General features: G+C 41.5%; 1 protein-coding gene across 1 annotated transcript in view; it reads right to left on the reverse strand.

Moving 5' to 3' along the window:
• syndig1 (synapse differentiation inducing 1) overlaps positions 1 to 16,835 on the reverse strand; it is a gene marked incomplete at its 5' end in the record, with an annotated part of 173,050 nt that extends 156,215 nt beyond the window's left edge. The window contains 1 exon segment of the mRNA NM_001097349.1: positions 16,453 to 16,835.
• Between the last annotated feature and the right edge of the window lie 4,403 nt (positions 16,836 to 21,238).

A 21,238-nucleotide genomic window follows, 5' to 3' on the forward strand; every position in this document is an offset into this window, starting at 1 on the left:
AAATTATAAAAAATAAATAATGAAGACCAATTGCAAAGGGATGGTTCACTTTAAGTTAGCTTTTAATGTTATAGAATTTCCTATTTCTAGCAACTTTTGCAACTTCATTATTATTTTTTTTCATAGTTTTTTAATAATTTGTCTTCCTCTTCAACATCTTTCCAGCTTCCAAATGAGGGGTCACTGATCCCGACACCTCGAAAACTATTGCTCTGTGAGATTACAATTTTATTGTTGTTGTTACTTTTACTCCTTATCATTCTATTCAGTCCTTCAATTCATGTGCCAGTCTCTCATTCAAATCCCTGTTTGCTATGGTAAACAAGGCCCTAGCAACCATATAGCTGCTGAAATTCCAAACTGGAGAGCTGCTGAAGAAAAATCAAAATCACTGTCTATATCATGCTCATTTAAAAGTAAACAACCCCTTTAATAAGGTATATCAAGCTGGTATCCCCTTTAATTCCCATTTTAATCACAATTATACACAATCACAATTATACATATAAACATTTTGGAGTATATCAAGATGTTTGTTTCTCAAAAAAGCATTGCAAGTACTTTAATTCTCTTACAGAGGAACCCAGTCTATGTGCAATTATTTAAGTGCTTGGCCTGCAAAACTACAAATCCCTGCCACATGGCTCTTTGGCACAATGGGCTCCAGGTGCACCTGCAAGGTGCAGTTTGGTGAGGGGGGGCATTGGGAATATCATAATTATATAAGCAGAACAGGTCAGCTTTCACCCTTCACGCTTGGAACTTTTGTCTATGCATCCTTACTTTATATCTTTTACTGCTGACTTTCTCAGTGTGCTTTCAACCAGCTCTTGACTCCCCTGGGGTATAATTAAAATTGTTACTGCTCTATTAACAAAAAGAAGATTTAAAAAGGCTCCAATGTGCAAAAAACACAGGCTGTTGCTATAGCGACAGAAGCTGAGACAAATAGAGAACATAAAATTCTATGGGGGGGTACAGTGAAATAAAAGTGAGGGATGTATGCAGCATACAAACATTGAGCAACAGGTGACAATAGCAAGGGGCAATGTGCCACATGGAAGGCAGTGCATAGTGATTATGGGCAATGGGGGTGATAGGATGTGAGAGATGGCAATGTATGGCACTAGGAACTTCAGCCTTTTCATACACTAACAAATATAGCTGTGTGTGTGTTAATTTGAATAAATATACCACATGGAGCACAAAATTATGTGAAATCGATTTTTAGAAATATTGTTTTCCTCATTTCTCTACAAATGAGGTCTCATTTTGGATGAAATTGATATAATGGTTTAAAAAGGTACCTGAGTGATTATGCCATTAGCCCACCAGAAGAAGCCAAATTAAAATAAATGGTGGTGGGCGATGCATTTATACTTTCTATCCATTATAATAAAGTAGCTGTTACCCTGCACAACTGCCTCTTTTACTATTAATATAGCAGGGCAGGCATTACAAATGTCTCCATTTAACCCTTCCATTGCATGACAGCATGGCTGGACCCCTGCAGGTAGGTAACAAAGCAAAATCAGACACAATTTTGACAAATAGTAATTGCACAGTGATTAAAGTAGGAGGGCAGATTTCTTATTAGGGGAATGTTCATGAACTAAGTACTATAATTAGCAAATAAGTAGGGGCTGGCAAATTGGCAATCCTATTATAAATGGGTCACTAACTAACATTCTGGGTTCAATAAACCAGTGGGTATTACAGACACTTGATTAACTGGAAGCAACTTGCATTCTGCAACTACAGCAATTCTTCTATGCTATAATATACAAGGAATATTAGGCTGATGGCACTCTTGGCTCATTTCAGCAAACTTCATAAAACCATTCCCCGCAAGAATCGGAGATATATGAAATAGCCAGTAGTGGCCCTTTTTAGCGCAAAAATGCCAATGTGGATAATGTGGCCTTTCCAGTTTACTGAAGACTGCCAGTCTGAAAAATGCTGCATGTACAATCAGCCGTAAAATAACTCTGTTCAATAAATATTACTGATAGAATGCTTCAATTGTGACATCAGTTGTGCATTATAGGTAAGAAAAATATAAAACAAAAGAGGGTAAAAAGCCCAAACTACTAGGGTTATTGTTAGCTCTCATAAATCAGCATGCTAGTGGGAGTATTATAGGGTGCTAGTGGGAGAGTGGGTGTATTACAAGGTGCTAGTTTGAGAGTAGGTGTATTACAAGGTGCTAGTGGGAGAGTGGATGTATTACAAGGCGATAGTTGGAGAGTAGGTGTATATCAAGGTGCTGGTGGGAGAATGAATGTATTACAAGGTGCTAGTGGGAGAATGAATGTATTACAAGGTGCTAGTGGGAGAATGAATGCATTACAAGGTGCTAGAGGGAGAGTGGGTGTATAACAAGGTGCTAGTTGGATAGTGGGTGCATTACAAGGTGCTAGTGGGAGAATGGATGTATTACAAGGTGCTAGTGGGAGAGTGGGTGTATTACAAGGTGCTAGTGGAAAAGTGGATGTATTACAAGGTGATAGTGGGAGAGTGGATGTATTACAAGGTGCTAGTGGGACAGTGGGTGTACTACAAGGTGCTAGTGGGAGAGTGGGTGTATTACAAGGTGCTAGTGGGACAGTGGGTGTATTACAAGGTGCTAGTGGGAGAGTGGGTGTATTACAAGGTGCTAGTGGGACAGTGGGTGTATTACAAGGTGCTAGTGGGACAGTGGGTGTATTACAAGGTGCTAGTGGGACAGTGGGTGTATTACAAGGTGCTAGTGGGAGAGTGGGTGCATATCAAGGTGTTAGTCTAAAGGCCAAGTGTCTCTATGCAGTGCACAAAATTCCAAGCACAGGCTCTTTATTTCTCTACCCCTTTAGACTCATACAGCTGTTATGTAGGAGAATGAATCTGCAGTATTGTACTTTTATATGATGGAACAAATTAAGCATGCTTATTAATTACAATAAAGGGCGCATTAGCATTTATAATCCATTTTAATCCATTCTCAATATGTCACTAAAAGATCTGTTTAATCGCTCTTCTTTTTTTATTCTTTCATATTTTTTTCATTCAATGCCAGTTATATAATTATAATGCCAGACAATATACAGAAGGCAATAGATGATGTTAACTGCAGTTCATACAATGTATTTCATGTTTTCTTAGCAAAGGAAACAGAACAGTAATCACACAAATATGAATAATTACATTGTGGGCTGTTTAGCTCAACAGAATGCACCTGTTATGTTTTTTCCTCTGTAAAGGGCACTAGATTTGGACTTTACATTGTTGTTTACAGGATTTTGGCAATTCACTTCCTGTGGAGCCAAAATGGTTTGAAAATGGTGTCTGAAAATTACACCCTGCTTTGCTAAATGGCCCCTGCTGTGTTTAAAAGATGTATTAGCAGAGTTAATGGAAAGGTCACATCTTGGTTCCCATTGGGAGGAGAGTTGGAGAGGCAGGCTGAGTTTTGTACTGCACCCTTGGGACGAGCAAACCTTTTTGATCTGGTACAGTGTTGCAGTGACTAGTGATGGACGAAATCTTCCGCCAGGCATGGATTCGCGGCACGTTCAAAAATTGTCGCGGGCGTCAAAAAAGAATAGTCGCGGGCGTCAAAAAAGAATAGTCTCGGGCGTCAAAAGAATAGCGCGCGACGAAATAATAGCCGCGGGAGACAAAAGAATAGCCGCGTGACGAAATAATAGTCGTGCGACGAAATAATAGCCGCGGGCGACGAAATAATAGCCGCACGACAAAATAATAGCCACGGGCGACTAAACAATAGCCGCGGGCGACGAAATAATAGCCGCGCAACAAAATAATAGCCGCGGGCGACAAAATAATAGCCGCACGACAAAATAATAGCCACGGGCGACTAAACAATAGCCGCGGGCGACGAAATAATAGCCGCACGACAAAATAATAGCCACGGGCGACGAAATAATAGCCGCCCTCTAAGGAGCTGCCTGGGCACTGTTTTCAGAAGAAATTGGTAACATGGAAGCATTTTTTTCTATGAAGAAGAGCAGTTGTAGCACAGTGGAAAGGAGCTTCTCTAACAAAGTAGGATCTTCCCCCAAATTTTTTCCACAAAGCCAAATGCTGCAAGTTCGCTCATCACTACTACAGAAATGGCTGCAGTCCAAAATTCCCACCCTGAAGTCGGTTTGTAGATAAATACTTCTTAATGTCATCAAACGCACCTACCCCATTTCCATTGTGCCTAAGCATCATGAGCTGGAGCAGGTCATCAGTACCGATAACTGACTGTGCTATTTGGTGTTTGCTGTTAATTATGACAAATACGTACTGGCAGCTTGATAGATCAAAACACGCTTCTTTCCTGAGACTCCTTCGATGTTTAAATTAACAAATATAATGAATAGGCCAACAGTGTGTCACCTATTTCTCCCCAAAGAGACAGTTTGTATTCTTCCCTTTGGAAATAAGCAGGGTCGGACTGGGGGGTGAAGGGCCCACCGGGGCTCCCGCCCCGGGGGCCCTGCAGGTGTCCCCTAACCCCCCCGCAGGGGCCCCCCTAACCCCCTCGCAGGGTCCCCCACCAGACATCCTACCCCGAGCACATAAATTTAACGCATCAGGGGAGGAGCGGTCGGGCAGGGGGAGCGCTGCAAGAGTCGGGTCTGGGCCGCCGGGGCCCACTAGAGCCAGGGCCCACCGGGATTTTTCCCGGTGTCCTGGTGGCCCAGTATCAAACCATTATAAAAGCAGGCTAAAAAAATGTATAATAATAAAAAATGTGTTTTTTTTCCACTTTCTATCAGTTTTGCAATACTCTGGGGACCATTTACTAACTACTAACAGTCAAATTTTTTATTTCTGATTTCTTAGTGTTTTTTGTACTTTTTAAAAAGTAAAGGTTTTGGTGTGACAATTCGAAAAAGTAAAGGTTTTGTGTGACTATTCGAAAAAGACGCACTTTTGCGACTTTTCTGCTACTTTTTCCCACACGTACTTTTTCAGTTCAGTTTTGAAAAGTCATAAAAGAGAAAAGTTAGGGTTTTAGTAAATCTGCCCCTGTGTCCTTAATTTTTAAAGGACATGTAAACCCTATACAGGACATGTGTACCATTTATATAAGTTGGGCACATCTCCCCCACCCATACTGCATCATTTGTATTGCATATATCCCTTCTGTTCGCCAGCACCATAACATTTTCCTAAAACAAACAGCAGCATTTACGCGGTGACCATTTTCCCTCTGACATCATCAGTGACATTAACATCTGCAAACAGCCAATGTGTGCTGTAAAGTTCATGCAATGAAGAATGCAGGCTTACACAGGCAGAATTTACTCTGATAAAAAAAGGTACGCTTGATAACTTAAGTTGAGAAGAACTGAGCATGCTCAGTTAGCCAAGAGCCAAAGTAAATTCCTAAGGGAGGGGTTAGAGTGGGTGACAGGAGAAGAAGGAATCCTAAGTGATTAAGAGGATGCTGCAGCCTTACTATTAATCTTTGAACAACAGGAGTGGCAGGTATTTAAAGATTTCATAGAGGCTGTTCACTGATTACATTTTTTTGTGGGGGGTTAATATGTTCTTTAAATGACAAAATTCTACATCATTATGAACCAGGTAAATAAATTCTGAACCTGAAAGTTCATACTCTGTTGTTCTGTGCAAATGACTCTAATGTGGTAATGCACTCTAGTCTTGCTCTAGTGTTATTCCAAACAAAGCAAAAGAGCTGGGCTCTCGTTATAGCAATAAAATAACATTGGCAGATAAAAATCTATTGGCCCTGTCTATTCAGTCTGTTCACATTATTTTTTGGCCCGCAGTTTATAATCTTGGTGGATTTATTGTGCAGCATGTTTTTTGTTTTTTTTTTAAAACTGCAGTTTGTATTCGATCATTTGTGGCTCATTTTGTAAACTGTGAGTTACAGTGCAATAAATATTCATTTTGTACAGTATATTTGTTTTTAGACATAGGACCCGGAGCCACCATATTGTGTGCCTGAAGCCAATAATGCTGTACCACCAATTTGAAATCTAAATTTAAAGTCCTAATGCATTTCAGAATAAAGTCACTCTGAGATAGCTCTATTATAGTAGACCAACATTTTTAACTGTCCATTTAAAACATTAGAAAGAAAGAAGAAAATAAAACATTTCTGTTCTACGAAATACACAGACTTTGGAAGAGGCTTGTGCCCAGCGAGTCAGACACTAGGGGCAAAGATTAGTGATTAGTCACTGTGATTTTGTGGTGACTAAAAACTCAACCACGTACAAAATCTACCACACAGTAAAAGTCGCCATTACTTTACTTTGACCATCGCTCTTGTCTTCACCCTAAGGGGCAGTCATTAATATTCTGGTTTTCGTGGTTTTGGAGGTTTTTGAAACTATGACTAAACTCATTTCCACTAAAACCACGAAACCTAGTCATTTATTAAAGATCCGAATAGAAAAAGCACTAACAAATGAAAATGTGTAACGAAAAGAACACAAAAACCACATTTTTTTTGTGTTTTTTTTCAGGAATCTTTGTGGACTTTCAAAAGACAAAAACCCTGAATACTTCTGAAACCACAAATGAAACAAAGATTGTTACAATTTGCCTAGGACAGCTCCTAGATGGCAAACTGACAAGAAAAAATGCATGCAAGCGCACAAGTGTGCAAAGGAAGAGGAAACGCTCGCTACAGCTACCCCCGGCTGGTGTGGTTCTCTCCTAACAGGGGCACCAGCCTGGGGTACAAGGTAAGCGATTTAAGTCACTTGCGGGTGCCTAACATTTTGGCACCCCCAAGTAACTTAGCCTTTCCTTCTCCTTTAAGGCCTATGGGTTTGCAACTTTTGCTGGTATTTAAAGCATGACAAAGGGGGTGGGACCAATGATCTTGGAGGCGGAACAGTGACAGTGGGCAGGCCACACTTGGTTGGTGTTAAATTTAGGGGCTGATTTACTAACCCACGAATTCGAATCCGAATTGGAAAAATTCCGATTGGAAAACGAACGTTTTGCGACTTTTTCGTATTTTTTGCGATTTTTTCGGCGCCTTTACGACTTTTCGGAAATTATCGCAACTTTTTCGTTACCAATACGATTTGCGCAAAAAAACGCAAGTTTTTCGTAGCCATTCCGAAAGTTGCGATTTTTTCGTAGCTTTAAAACTTGGCGCGAAAAGTTGCGCTTTTTTCGTAGCGTTAAAACTTAAAAGGCGCGACGTTTTGCGCAAGTTTTAACACTACGAAAAAAATCGCAACTTTTTGCGCAAGTTTTAACGCTACGAAAAAATCGCAACTTTCGGAATGGCTACGAAAAACTCGCGTTTTTCCGCAAAAATCATATTGGTAACGAAAAAGTCGCGATAATTTTCCGAAAAAATCGCAAAATACCGATCATTACGAAAAAAACGCAATCGGACACATTCGGCCCGTTCGTGAGTAAGTAAATGGGCCCCTTAGTCTCTTAAAGAAACATCACTCTCTTAAGCAAAGGGAAAAAATCCTTCAGAGAAGAATATATTTCAAGAAAATGTAATTTTTTTTAAAACCATTGGACAGATAATATTTGTATACACTGATTGGTCCATATTTGTATATAGCTTAAACTACTGAATATGCATACCTTAGGAATGTGTCTGGGTCCCAGGTTAATTATAAACATATGTGACAGCCCAGTACATATTATCTTTTAAGGATATGGAGAGTTTTATTAAGCCTTACATTGGGGGCAAGTAAAGAATATCTAACCTTTCACTGAATACAACAATCTAATTGGGGTTTTGTTAAAAGAGAGTTGTGAATGGTGGCGCTACAAGCACATTACAGTATGCAAGGAAATGGATTTTGGAACCCAAAGTACATTATATGCAGAGGCAATGGGGTATCCCAAGGACATTATATACATAAATCTGCCCCAATGGGACCTATTTAACATGCTGGGTAAGAAAACAGTGACCAAATCCACCACACATCCCCAGGCATCAGAGCATAAAAAATGGCACATTTATCAAGCTGTGTATTGATTTTTAGCGATTGCAGACTTATGTGTGAAAATCCAGTGTAAAGGAAGCAGCCAATGCTATGTGAAAATACAGTGTTCATCCATCACAATTACTTTATTTTTTTTGTTTTCTGCATTTTCATATACAGGTATAGGACCCGTTATCCGGAATGATAGGGACCAAGGGTATTCCGGATAAGGGGTCTTTCCGTAATTTGGATCTCCATACCTTAAAGGTGGCCACACACGTGGCGATCTGATGATGTTTCGTGCAACCATCGGTCGCACGAAACATCGTCAGATTCGCCACACACCGTCAGGGATGAAACAGCAGATAAGGAGGTAGAAACAATAGGATTTCTACCTCCTTCTGCCGATTCAGCCCTGACGGCAGATTTTGGTCGGGCGCCTTCTATGGCGCCCGATCAAAATCTTTTAACCAGTCCGATCGCCGATCGCCGACATGACATACACGCACTGAATATCGTACGAAACGAGGTTTCGTACGATAGTATCGGTGCGTGTATTGCCAGCTTAAGTCTGCTAAAAATCAATAAACCATTAATTAAACCCAATAGGATTGTTTTGCATAAGGATTATTTATATCTTAGTTGGGATCAATTACAAGGTACTGTTTTATTACTACAGAGAAAAAACAAATCAGTTTTAAAATTGTGAATTATTTGATTAAAATGGAGTCTACGGGAGACAGGCTTTCCGTAATTTGGAGCTCTCTCGATAATGGGTTTCCGGATAAGGGATCCCATACCTGTATAACAACTTCTCCCAGAACTTACTTGCCATTTGAAATTTTTCCCTTTTGACTCAATAAAATATGCAAGGTTTGCAGCGGTACCAAATAATGGTGTCACATCTGTTAATCGTCCGTCATAAAATAAAGCGCCCATTTTGAAAAATTAGCCATTTATTTAACACAGCTTTTTACACTGTTTTTCTGGCATTAATCATTTTACACAGTATGATAAATAGGCCACTTAAAGGTTTAGGGGCCCATTCATGAAACCACGATTTTTCGCAAATTAAAAGCACGATTGGAAAAAAAAACACTATCATTTCTAAAGTGCGAAAATTCTTTCCTTGGTGGCACGAAAATATTGTGGTTGCGATCCAAAAGTCACAATATTTTCATATCCGAACAATTGTAAATGGTGCAAAAACCTTTCTGACTTTGAAACTTCAATGCATGATTTTGGAAGCCTTCCATAGAACTCAATGGCACTCTGTAGCTCCAACCCAGCCCAAGGAAAGTCTCCCATAGGGCTCAATGGCACTCTGCAGCTCCAACCCGGCCCAAGGAAAGCCTCCCATAGGGCTCAATGGCACTCTGCAGCTCCAACCCGGCCCAAGGAAAGTCTCCCATAGGGCTCAATGGCACTCTGCAGCTCCAACCCGGCCCAAGGAAAGTCTCCCATAGGGCTCAATGGCACTCTGCAGCTCCAACCTGGCCCAAGGAAAGTCTCCCATAGGGCTCAATGGCACTCTGCAGCTCCAACCCGGCCCAAGGAAAGTCTCCCATAGGGCTCATTGGCACTCTGCAGCTCCAACCCGGCCCAAGGAAAGTCTCCCATAGGGCTCAATGGCACTCTGCAGCTCCAACCCGGCCCAAGGAAAGTCTCCCATAGGGCTCAATGGCACTCTGCAGCTCCAACCTGGCCCAAGGAAAGCCTCCCATAGGGCTCAATGGCTCTCTGCAGCTCCAACCTGGCCCAAGGAAAGTCTCCCATAGGGCTCAATGGCACTCTGCAGCTCCAACCTGGCCCAAGGAAAGTCTCCCATAGGGCTCAATGGCACTCTGTAGCTCCAACCCGGCCCAAGGAAAGTCTCCCATAGGGCTCAATGGCACTCTGCAGCTCCAACCTGGCCCAAGGAAAGCCTCCCATAGAACTCAATGGCACTCTGCAGCTCCAACCTGGCCCAAGGAAAGTCTCCCATAGGGCTCAATGGCACTCTGCAGCTCCAACCTGGCCCAAGGAAAGCCTCCCATAGGGCTCAATGGCACTCTGCAGCTCCAACCTGGCCTAAGGAAAGTCACGATACCAAAGCCTGAATGAATTCCAAATGGTCGTAGTCTGTGAAAAATATGACTTTTTCGTTGAAGTTAGTGAAGCCAAGAAAAAGTTGTACTATTTTAACGATATTATCGTTATTATGAAAAGTTCTAAACATTAGAAAAAACACAACATTTTCTGGAAAAAAAACTGTGGTTTAATGAATGTGCTCTTAAGTTTCCCCACAAAGTTTAGGGATGCTATTAGAATCTCTTAAAAGAAGCTACTTTTCAATATATTTAGCAGACATAAGCCTCTAATCATTTGCAAGTTAGCATAAAGGGATATCTAACATGACAAATAATTACTTTTTTAAAAATACTTTCAATGTTTACAGTTTTTCTATTATTTCCATTTTTAAATGAATTAGTTCTGCTCCCCCATTCCTAACTTTCTAAACTGTTACAATTTGATTACATTAGTTGCTACGTTATTTGTGACTTGAAGTGTTACTACAGTCTGTTGATAGATTAGTGTTTATGTAGGTTAAAGTGACTTGTAACTTTTGCTATTTTATAAAATGTGGAGCAGAATTTTTGGTGTTACACAAGTTTCAGGGAGTGGTTAGACACAAGTGACACCACTAAGCACAGACTAGAACTGATAAAATCACAAAAAAACATTTGAAAAGTGAGATTTTACAGGGTATTCATGGCTCTTATGTGTTATAAATAACTATATGCTGTACATATTTTTTTTTACAACACCTGGTAGGTTCCCTGACGTAAATGTTCAGTCTGGATTTCCAGACAAGGAGTCTCTAAAACATCAGGTGGCAACCCTAAAGATGAGGCTGGGTGGAAGTAACAACCAAATATAAGTGAAGAGATCGGCTTTAGATGCTCCATCTAGTACTTTCCTCCCATTCTCCAAAAACTTACAGGCAGGTTATCTGGCTCCTGATAATATTGACAGTAATGTGTATAGTGTTTTTGATGTGATAGGGACCTTAGAATGTAAGCTCCACCGGGGCAGGGACTGATGTAAATGATGTATAATTTCTGTAGTATGGAATATGCCTATTGGAAAATAGGACCTGGAAACAGGTTTAATTACCCGAAAGTCTATTTAACAATGCATTCTTGGTGCCACAAAAATCTAAATGCTTTCTTTAGCAGAAAGGCTGCTTTGCAACAATTTCTCGCCCTTTCCTGATATTATCTTAGTCTTGAAGTGAATTCTACCAACTTTAATGCTTCTAATGGCTGTTTAACAACAACATAAGCCCCTTTGCAACTTGCGTCAAGCACTAATGCACTCCTCCAGCCTAATCAGATAACTGATGCGCAAGTACACACATTGACACTAGGGAACCCTGCAATGTCAGTTATTCTGGACCTATAAGTAATTCCAGAGTTCCCTTAGTGGGTTGTGCCAATAGCAGCACCTGAAATGTGCTAAGTGAATCATGCTTTAGTGCTGTTATTGTTCCATTTCAACATAAATGCAAGGAAGAAAAGTGTGTACAAACCTGTGTACAGTTTACCAAAGCAGAAGCTAACTTGCATCAATATTGGGGCATTGCATTCAGGTGGCAATGAATGTAACTTAACATGTGACTGCAATTACACTAGAATTTTGGCAATTAGTGTGCACTGTGAGCATGCAACATGAAGGCTCCTTAATGTCTGCAGGTGCAGTGAGTAAAGTGCAACTGCCATGTTTTTGCCCACAATGCGGCATTTTTACCAGACTTCCAGCGTCACTGCAGTCATAAGGGGGCATTGTGCATGACACAATTGTGCATGCATTTTGACGTAATGACTGGTGTTATTTCTGGTGTTGTCCGTGTAAGTGATGTCTGTGCTCAATTATTTAGGCACAATTGTGCTTTGCCTATTGATGCTGGATGTGAAGGGAACCTTGGAGCAACCACCTGGTGAGGTGGCAGTAGCTCCACAGTTCCTATGCATTAAAAGGCGCAGCAGCACTCGATTCGAAATGGAAGGCAGGAAAGACTTCACAAAGAGCAGCTATACGAAAGTGCAAAGAGCGCATATTGGCGCAAGTACCTGGAAGTGGTTTTATGCACAACTCACTGAGGGAAAAGAAAATGCCGGAACTACACTAGTTGTCGTAAATTACCCCTACGGTGAATTGAGCCCACATTTTGCAAAGTTCACTGCCTTCATTAATGAGCCTTCTTGTGTTTTCCATAAATCTGCAGAAAAGTAAATATTGTGGTTGGACTACAAGTAGGAAGGCACAGTGAACAGAAAGCCTGCACTACATAACATCCCTTTAACAGAAACATCTATTGTAAAATAATAACTTCCAGGTAATTGATTCAGAGGTACCAGCGGACTGATGTGATTTATAACCGGTCTAATGTTCTATAGCCCTGTATGCAGAGCACACACAACTGGATACATCTTATTTCTCTGCCACCTGTCGAAGCTCTATATACACATCTCTTGGGGGTAGTGCTGCTGTGAGACTTTAATCTGATAACACTGTATCACCTCTTCTTGTTATGGGAACTAAACTGAACTGATCTTTTAGTTTGTATACATGCAAGCATACCTAAACCTATGCCATGATAATGTTGAAATCACACAATGTATAATGTATATGAATGTTTATGAATTAAATTACTGTACTGTGATATAATTCAGGATTAGAAATACTTTAATCCATAAATAGATTTTTAACTCAATTTATAATTGATAGGTTAGTACATAGGAACAGGTTCTGAAGTCTGCTACTAGGTGGAGCATGTGGTGAAAACTATCAGCATAGGAAAAAGGTTAAAATCCTTGGAATATGGCACTGGTGCAAAGTCTTCACCCAACCAGCTTTCACTGCGTTTTTTTTTTTTTTTTTTTTGCTACAATACCTAGAAGCAAATAGGTTTTTACAGTCATTTATAATAATTATTTCTCCTATTTCTAAAAAGTTGTTTTTATTAATGTATTTTTTAAAAATATTTCTTTGGCATTTTGTTCTTACTATAAGGAATGGTATAAACCAATGTATCATAGAGAAAAATTGTATCATGTTTCTGCAACAATAAAAATGTACTTATAACAGCTATCAGTTGGAAAAAAACACACAGGATCCACCGGTCAGACAGGTTTAGGCTGAGTAATGGAATACTTACGTATTTAGTTTGGGGGGCTGTTATATGTGTGCTACAGCTGGGCTCCCTATCCTATCTAACTGCATAGTTGTTGGAATGATGTTGCCCCTGGCACAGCCCACTCTGATTTCATTGGAGGGGGAAGTGGCTCTGAATCTCCATCCAATGTGCCATATGCTCAGCACATGTATCTTTATTTAGATACAGGTCTATTCTTATGTAGATACAGGTCATTGCGTGGCTCAGACCTCTTCTTTTTTTGCTCACAAAAATAAAACAGCCAATGTTTCTTCAATAAATTACAGCACACAAAACACCCATTTTTCTGACGCTGGACATCATTGATATAATATGTAACTGTGTAGGCTATCAGAGGTTGTTATCTTGCTACTGTACTATAGGCGATGCTGCATTCCTTGCACGGTCAAGGCAAGCAGTATATACTGAATAATTTACCCCCTATTGTAAAATAAAAGGATAATATAAGTCACCAAGGACTTCCAACACCATCTAAAGGCCAAGGTCCTGGAACTCTGAGGGGACTTCTAATATATTCATATTTTAAAACATTATTCATTCAGTGAATCATGTGACATAAATTTCATCACTAAGCACTGATTATAACTGATGACATAACTTAACACCATTTATACAGAGAATAATGTATGCCCTATTATATATATATATATATAGAAGGCCAAGTGCTTTTATACAGGTCATGCAACTCCAATGTGAATTCTAATATTCTTATATTTAACAACAGGGGGTGCATTAATTGTTATAATACACAAAACTACAGGTATGGGAACCGTTATCCAGAAACCCATTAACCAGAAAGCTCTGAATTACGGGAAGGCCGTCTTCCATAGACTCCATTTTAATCAAACAATTCACATTTTTAAAATGGTATCCTTTTTATCCTTTATCTTTGTAAAAATAACAGTACCTTGTACAATTAATCCTTATTGGAGGCAAAAAAATCCTATTGAATTTAATGTTAAAATTATCATTTAGTTGACTTAAGGTATAGAGATCCAAATTATGGAAAGATCCCTTTTCTGGAAAAACCCCAGGTCCAGAGCATTCTAGATAACAGGTCCCATACCTGTATACTGTATATATATATATATATATATATATAGTGAGTTACTTAAATTTCCTATACACCTACCAACATCTCCTGCTCTGCGGAGCCCTTACAGAGACAGCTTCTGGCATCCCATATAAATGATCTACATCCCTGGGGCTTTACTTGCAGCCTACAAACGTGTTTGTGGCATAATCACTGTGTCTATGTGACAGCTCTAAAAGTTCACAGCATTAACATTAATGTGACCTCCTCTGCTAGCATGGATATGGAGGCCAGAGGTGCCCCTACGCAGCTATACTTTTAAAGGTTTCATGCTGTAGCTGATTATACATTTTGTTCGCAGGGAGAAAAACAAGCAAGAGACACGGTCATTAATCACAGAGACAGAGACTAAATGCAATTAATATTCCCATACATACCATAAGCTATTAGATTCATGCAGAATGAGAGCTTGTGTTCCTATAGAAACCACTTACTGTATAATAAAAACTAACTTTTAGAGAGACAACCCCCACCCCACATTTATAGTTTTCCCAGTGGCATACTATACACCTGTAAGTCTCCAGCCCAGTTCTGGGTTCTGATAGATGTAGTTTAACAACTACAACTTGAGAAGGGAAGGTTCTGTGTTCTACCACCACAACACATTTACAGCCCAGAATCAGCATACTCTTTACATTTACCTGCCACCACTTTATTAAAATGGAACTCAACTGAAAAACTAATTTGTGTATAACAACAGCAAATATCATTCTAAGCAGCTTCTGACATACATGCATTATAGATGCATAATGGCTATTTATACATGTATTTGCTATTGCAAACAGAATCTGTCCGGATGGGGATATTCTCTGCACTAAAATGTAGCAGGAGCAGCTGATTAGCAGGCCTGGTAGAAAACTAACTCCCATTACATTGCTTCAGTAGTCGGAACCAGAGAACAGAAAGGGATTAACAAATACTGCTTTCCATAGTCATTCCACATACACAATAAATGTCATTTTTAATTAATGTATATTGGAAAGTTGCTTAGAATTACAATTTTCATTATGCAAAAAAAAAATAGTTTTGGGTATAATTCCCTTTTAAAATGAAAGAAACAAAGGCTACAGAGGAAGCAGTTTCAGGGGGGCCCAGAAGTGTAGAAGGCCCAGTAGAACCTATCAACTTACCCAATACTGAATTAGCTGTGCAGCCCAATAACATCTAGTTATGCCACTTGTAATCCTACAGTATGATCTGCTCATTCAACTTTTACATTCCTTACACCCACCCCATTACAATATATAAGTAAACAGCTATATTAGTGATATGTGCATTTCAGTTGGCAGGGTCTTGCCAGGCTGACCCACACACAGCGGAATAGCTGGGTACCAGATGATGTCAGAGTGGCACAGTGGCATGTCCCTGTTGTTTACAAACTGCAGTACTCGCCTGCAAAGACAGCGAGGGAATCCTGGCCACTCACAGAGGCATCGATTGGCTGGAGATGTGTGTATTGTGCTAATGGGAGAGCCAAGCACCGCATTCCCTTACTGGGGCTTCGCTCTAGCACCGCTCCGCCGCTACATGCACCATGAATATTAACCTCATGCATATTAACCTCTAGATTTCCCAGGATTCAGGGAAAGAAGGTGACATTTTGGTTTAGAGAGGCTGCCAATAGATGGATTATAATGGTATACTTATACATGGCAGGTAGGATTGCTGCATTATCCACTTGCTAGAATTCTGATCCAGTCTGTGCCTTCCCAGTGCTCAGTGCTGCACCCACTTATTGATTAAGGCACAGTACTGGGAGCCAGCTTCACTTATACAGGGATAAATAAGAGTCTGACAGCACTGGAGTCCTGCCAGGGGGCACCCTGTATCTTGAGTTTGTACATTTCCCCCATGTTTCACCAGGTGTCCTCTGGGTACCCTACTGTGTACATGACAGTGGCCATAGAGTGTAAGCTCTGCAGGGACAGCACCTGAAGGGAATGATAATTGTATTTAAAGTGCTGCCTAAAGCCGCCTTTACACATACAGCATAATAATAAAGCAAGTGTACATGGCACGGTTAACCCTTTCTTTACCAAAATGTCTCTTTACAATGAGTTGATATGAGACAATAAATAAAGGGGAGTTGTACCTGTGCAGCTACAGAGCAAGGAGGGAAGCAGAAGCAGCGACAGAAGTTGCGCTACAGTAGGTGACTTATATGTTATGTCCTTTGAAGGGCACAGCTGCAGGAATCAATGGGACCTTACCTTTGCAAGGTGAAAGAGCGACTGTCGCGGCAGGCAGCACCAAAGTAAGTTGAAAATTAGCCCAGAGCTAATTGTGTCCAGATCGCTCCATCCTCTCCATGAAATCGACGCGGTCAGGGCTCTGGTCGCCGGAGCAGGTTCGGTTCGTAAGCAGATCCGGAGCAGCCCAGGGATCGGCAGGGAGGTACGGGACTGGCACATACACAGTCCGGGCACTGAGGGAGGGATGGCACTGAGAGGGATGGCACTGAGAGAGGGATGCCAGCTGTACCGGACTGACCAGACGGGCTATAGATGGGGCCAACTTTCCCTCTGCAGCCTGTACCTGCCTATGGCACATTCAGTAGTGGAGCCAAGCAGAGGAGAGAAATAGAGGGAGGGAGAAGCGATAGAATGGGGAAGAGGCAGAAGGGAAGGTGGGAGAGATAAGGGCAGCAGCCTCTGCTCGCCTCACACTAATTTACAGCCTTGCACGGGAGAGCTACACAGACAGGGGAGGATCCTGCTGGGTCCTAAAGGGAGCCACTACTCTCTATCTGCTGCTGCCTCTCATTCTCTCGCTCTCTCTCTGACACAGGGAGCTATGTCAGCCCTGGATACAATAAAAGCTGTCATATAGTAAGTGTTTTATGCCACTGCATTATGTATAATCTCAGTTCCAAGCCATAAGCAGGCTGCCATGGCTCCCAGCGATTGGTCAGTCCCTGCACGTCCCACCTATAGCCCGGGCAAGCGCTGCCTTTGAATCAATCAGAGCAAGAAGCGCCCGGCTCATTCCGAACTGCGCGGTGCGAACACAGCCTCCCTCAGAGCAGCGTATCATTGCTTGGGAGGCACATACATCTTGTCTCCTCTGATGTGATATTATGACTCTGGGCTACTGCTCTGGTTCTGTCAATGGGTTCTCTTCTCTTCTCTTCTTAACACATAGCTTTGGAATAAACAATTTCAATTGCTTCCATGGAAATCTCTTCTCTGGTTTCATAGGCGGAGGGAGAATTTTTTGTTTGGGGAGGCTAGAGTCCTGGCATACTGTATATCAGGGATCCCCAACCTTTTTTACCCGTGAGCCACATTTAAGTGTAAAAACACTTGGGGGGCAACACGAGCAGGAAACATGTACCTGGGGTGCCAAATAAGGACTGTTATTGGCTATTTGGCAGCCCCTATGTGGACTGCCAGCCTATAGGAGACTCTGTTTGGCAGTACACCTGGTTTTATGCCTCCAAAACTTGCCCCCAAGCCAAGAATTCAAAAATAACCACTTGCTTTGAGGCCACTGGGAGCAACATCCAAAGGGTTGGAGAGCAACATGTTGCTCACGAGCCACTGGTTGGGGACCACTGCTGTATATAGACTGACCTAAAGCTAAGCTGAAATTTAGCGGATTAGCCATAGCGGAAAAATGACCCTCTTCAACTACCTCTAATGGTTCCCACTGACTCCCAGGGAAACTGCAAAAGTGCAGGTGGGATTGTTTTTTTTACCCTAAATGCTCAGGATGTAAAAGTATTCATACACGCACTTCTGTGAGGCTCTAACTGAGGTCACATTATCAGGGTTCTCCACTCATTTGTCTTCACGTTTCCTTAATTTTTATGATAGGGATCATATTTTTCTGGGGTTTTAAAAAGTAGTATGCAGTGAGTTTCAGTGGGTACTGGCACCCCAGGCTTCTTATATGCAGTGAGATGCAGTGGGTACTGGTACCCCAGGCTTCATATATGCAGTGAGATGCAGTGGGTACTGGTACCCCAGGCTTCATATATGCAGTGAGATGCAGTGGGTACTGATACCCCAGGCTTCATATATGCAGTGAGATGCAGTGGGTACTGATACCCCAGGCTTCTTATATGCAGTGAGATGCAGTGGGTACTGATACCCCAGGCTTCATATATGCAGTGAGATGCAGTGGGTACTGGTACCCCAGGCTTCCTATATGCACTGAGATGCAGTGGTACTGGCACCCCAGGCTTCTTATATGCAGTGAGATGCAGTGGTACTGGCACCCCAGGCTTATATGCAGTGAGATGCAGTGGGTACTGGCACCCCAGGCTTATATGCAGTGAGATGCAGTGGGTACTGGCACCCCAAGCACATTATATGCATTGATTTTTCAGTGGATACTGGCCCCCAAGGCAGATTAAATGCAGTGGGCAGGGCCAGATTTGTAGCAAGGCCACAAAGGCCCGGACCTAGAGCGGCACAAATTTAGGGGCAGCATGCCCCCCCGCCACAACTAAATTTTGAAATTTTCCTCCCATACGGAGCAATGGGGATCTCTCCCCACTGCTCCGTATGGGAGTTTAAATGTCCACACATGTGCGTTCGTGGCGGGGGTGTTCACACATGCGCGCACGGGGGGGTAACAAATGAGGGGGGCCTATAGGCGCCTGGGTTAGAAAGATGGCGCTGGCAGTGGCCATTGATGCCATATGTTCAGGCATGCCTCCACACTGTAACTTTGCAACTGAAACACAACATTGGTTTGTTTCCCAACTATTGAGCTCTGCCATAACTAACTAAAAATGAACAAAACAATGACAAACAGTGCCGGACTTCCCGGAGGCTGCCCATGCCCCCCCCCCCCCATTTTTCCAGGAACATGCACAAGAGCATCCTCTTAGCTTGCACACGGAGCACTGGTGACAGGATGGGCCTGATGACAAAAGTAAAAAAACAGCTTCAAGTGCAAAAAACCCCCCATAAAAGCACAATTATCTTTTTCTGGGGGGAAAGAGTAAAACCAGGACTGGAAGTTAGGTGAAAGGGATATTATAGATGCACTGTGACAAAAGCTGCATTCTGATTGCCACAAGGAGAAAGATCCAATCACAGGCTAATTACAACAGAACTGGAGCTTTCAGAAATAGAAGAAGTTTTTCACTATGTTAGACTTCCCAGTGCAGTGCAAGTCAGAAACCAGTGAGGTTTTTTTTTTTTTTTAAAGCAGGTTTAGGAAGGCTTAGTTAAGATGTCATTAGCATGCGATTCTGCAATCTTTTGGTGTCAACTGGTGCACCCACCGTGCTGTGGGTTGGCACATTAAGAGTGGTGGTAGCACCAGGGTTCCTTGAGGTCTATAGGCACACTTGCACGTGACTCAGCAAAACATCTGTGACTGTACAGTACAAGTATCTTGTTTGGGTGAAATTACCTGTAATAATAAGTGTCACAAAGTACAACATTTCTGCCCATTTTAGAGTGACTCCACTTGCTACTATGTCCACAGATGACCCTTCTACCCTACAAATCCTTCCTTCCCTGACCCTCTCTGCTCACGGATTACCGCCTATGCGCTGCCTATTTTCTAAAAACTCATGCCCATTTCCCTGCCTGCTCTGTCTATTTCCCACTTCACTCCTCCTATTTCCCTGCTCCATGTGACACCCTCACCTGCTTCCCTGGCCCAAAGGCTGGTATAATAGTAAAAAAAGGTGGCAACCCTAACCAGCTCCCTGAACGTCTAGCACTCTGCTAGGCCTCCTAACTTACCTTCACACAGCACATCCCCATGCTCAAACCTTCAAAATGGTAATATGGAGTTCCCTCATGTTCCCTTGGTGCCTGATGAAAAATGCTCATTATTTTCTGTATCATTAAGGCATCCTTTTTGAGCATTTTCTGGTCATGATTAGAAGCAAGTGATAGTAAAGTTATATAAAATTACCATTACGCTGACTTCATCATATGATCATGAAAGCAATTTTAAGCTTGAATTTGTAAAGTAAACACACCGTGAAATTCATACCCTTTTCTATCATTAGAAAAGCACTTTGGCGTTGATGGAAAAGGAAAATCAATACAATCAGAATGCCAACAATGTTGACGAGGTTACCCTCCAGCAATCTGCTCTCTGTTTCTGACTAATATGTCTTAAAGGAAAATCCCTCACCTAAATTAACTATATCAGCATGTGTGTAATCTCATCATACCATGAATTTGTATTCAAATACCGAGATGTGATATTCTGACATGTCAGATCTGCCAGGAAAGGGAAATGGCACACACGGAATCTATTACTATGATAAACAAGGTCAGAAATAATGAGGGAAATGAAGCAATATATTATCTCATAATCATATATGCAATATAAGTAAATAGACAAAAAAGTATTTTTCCAGCTGAACTGGAATAATACCCCCAGGTGTTTGTAGTTATATTATGGAAATTATTGGTCTGAGGAACATCAAACATTGCAGATTCTACAGACAAGCAGAGTGAAGATGCCAAATTGTAGATGGAATCTTAGATCTTATATTGATATTATTTTTACCATTGTCTGTGTGGGCAAAAAGCAAATAAAATGTATTACTAGGAAAAATCAAGTCCAGTCTATCAGTATAAGTGTAATTAGCCATGAAGGGTCATTTGCCAAGCAGTGCAGTGTGTAAACTACAATTCTCTGACACATGTAATTGCGCACGTAATTGCAGCCACACCTGGAGTTGTGCTGATTGCACCTGATGTATCATAACAAGCAAAATTGCACATGGGCATTTGCAAATTGAGTGCAAGCTGTTTGTATCCTTTTAAGAGTGGGGTATTACATCACTTCTGGCATGCAGTATTAAAATGGCCTTAGAGTGTAATTCTCGTGGCATAAATCTGTGGTACCTAGCAACACAACCTGCTGTGTGAACCCTCAAACTACTTTCTCAGGGTGGCCAAAACTTTTCACCAAACATGGTTTACCATAATATCAAACTTTGCCACTGACAAAAAGCGTGCAGAAATATTCACCACAAGAAAAGTTGCAGCCCAAAAATGCCCATTGATGTCAATG

The sequence above is a fragment of the Xenopus tropicalis genome, chromosome 5 (genome assembly GCF_000004195.4).
Source record: "Xenopus tropicalis strain Nigerian chromosome 5, UCB_Xtro_10.0, whole genome shotgun sequence".
Taxonomy (NCBI): domain Eukaryota; kingdom Metazoa; phylum Chordata; class Amphibia; order Anura; family Pipidae; genus Xenopus; species Xenopus tropicalis.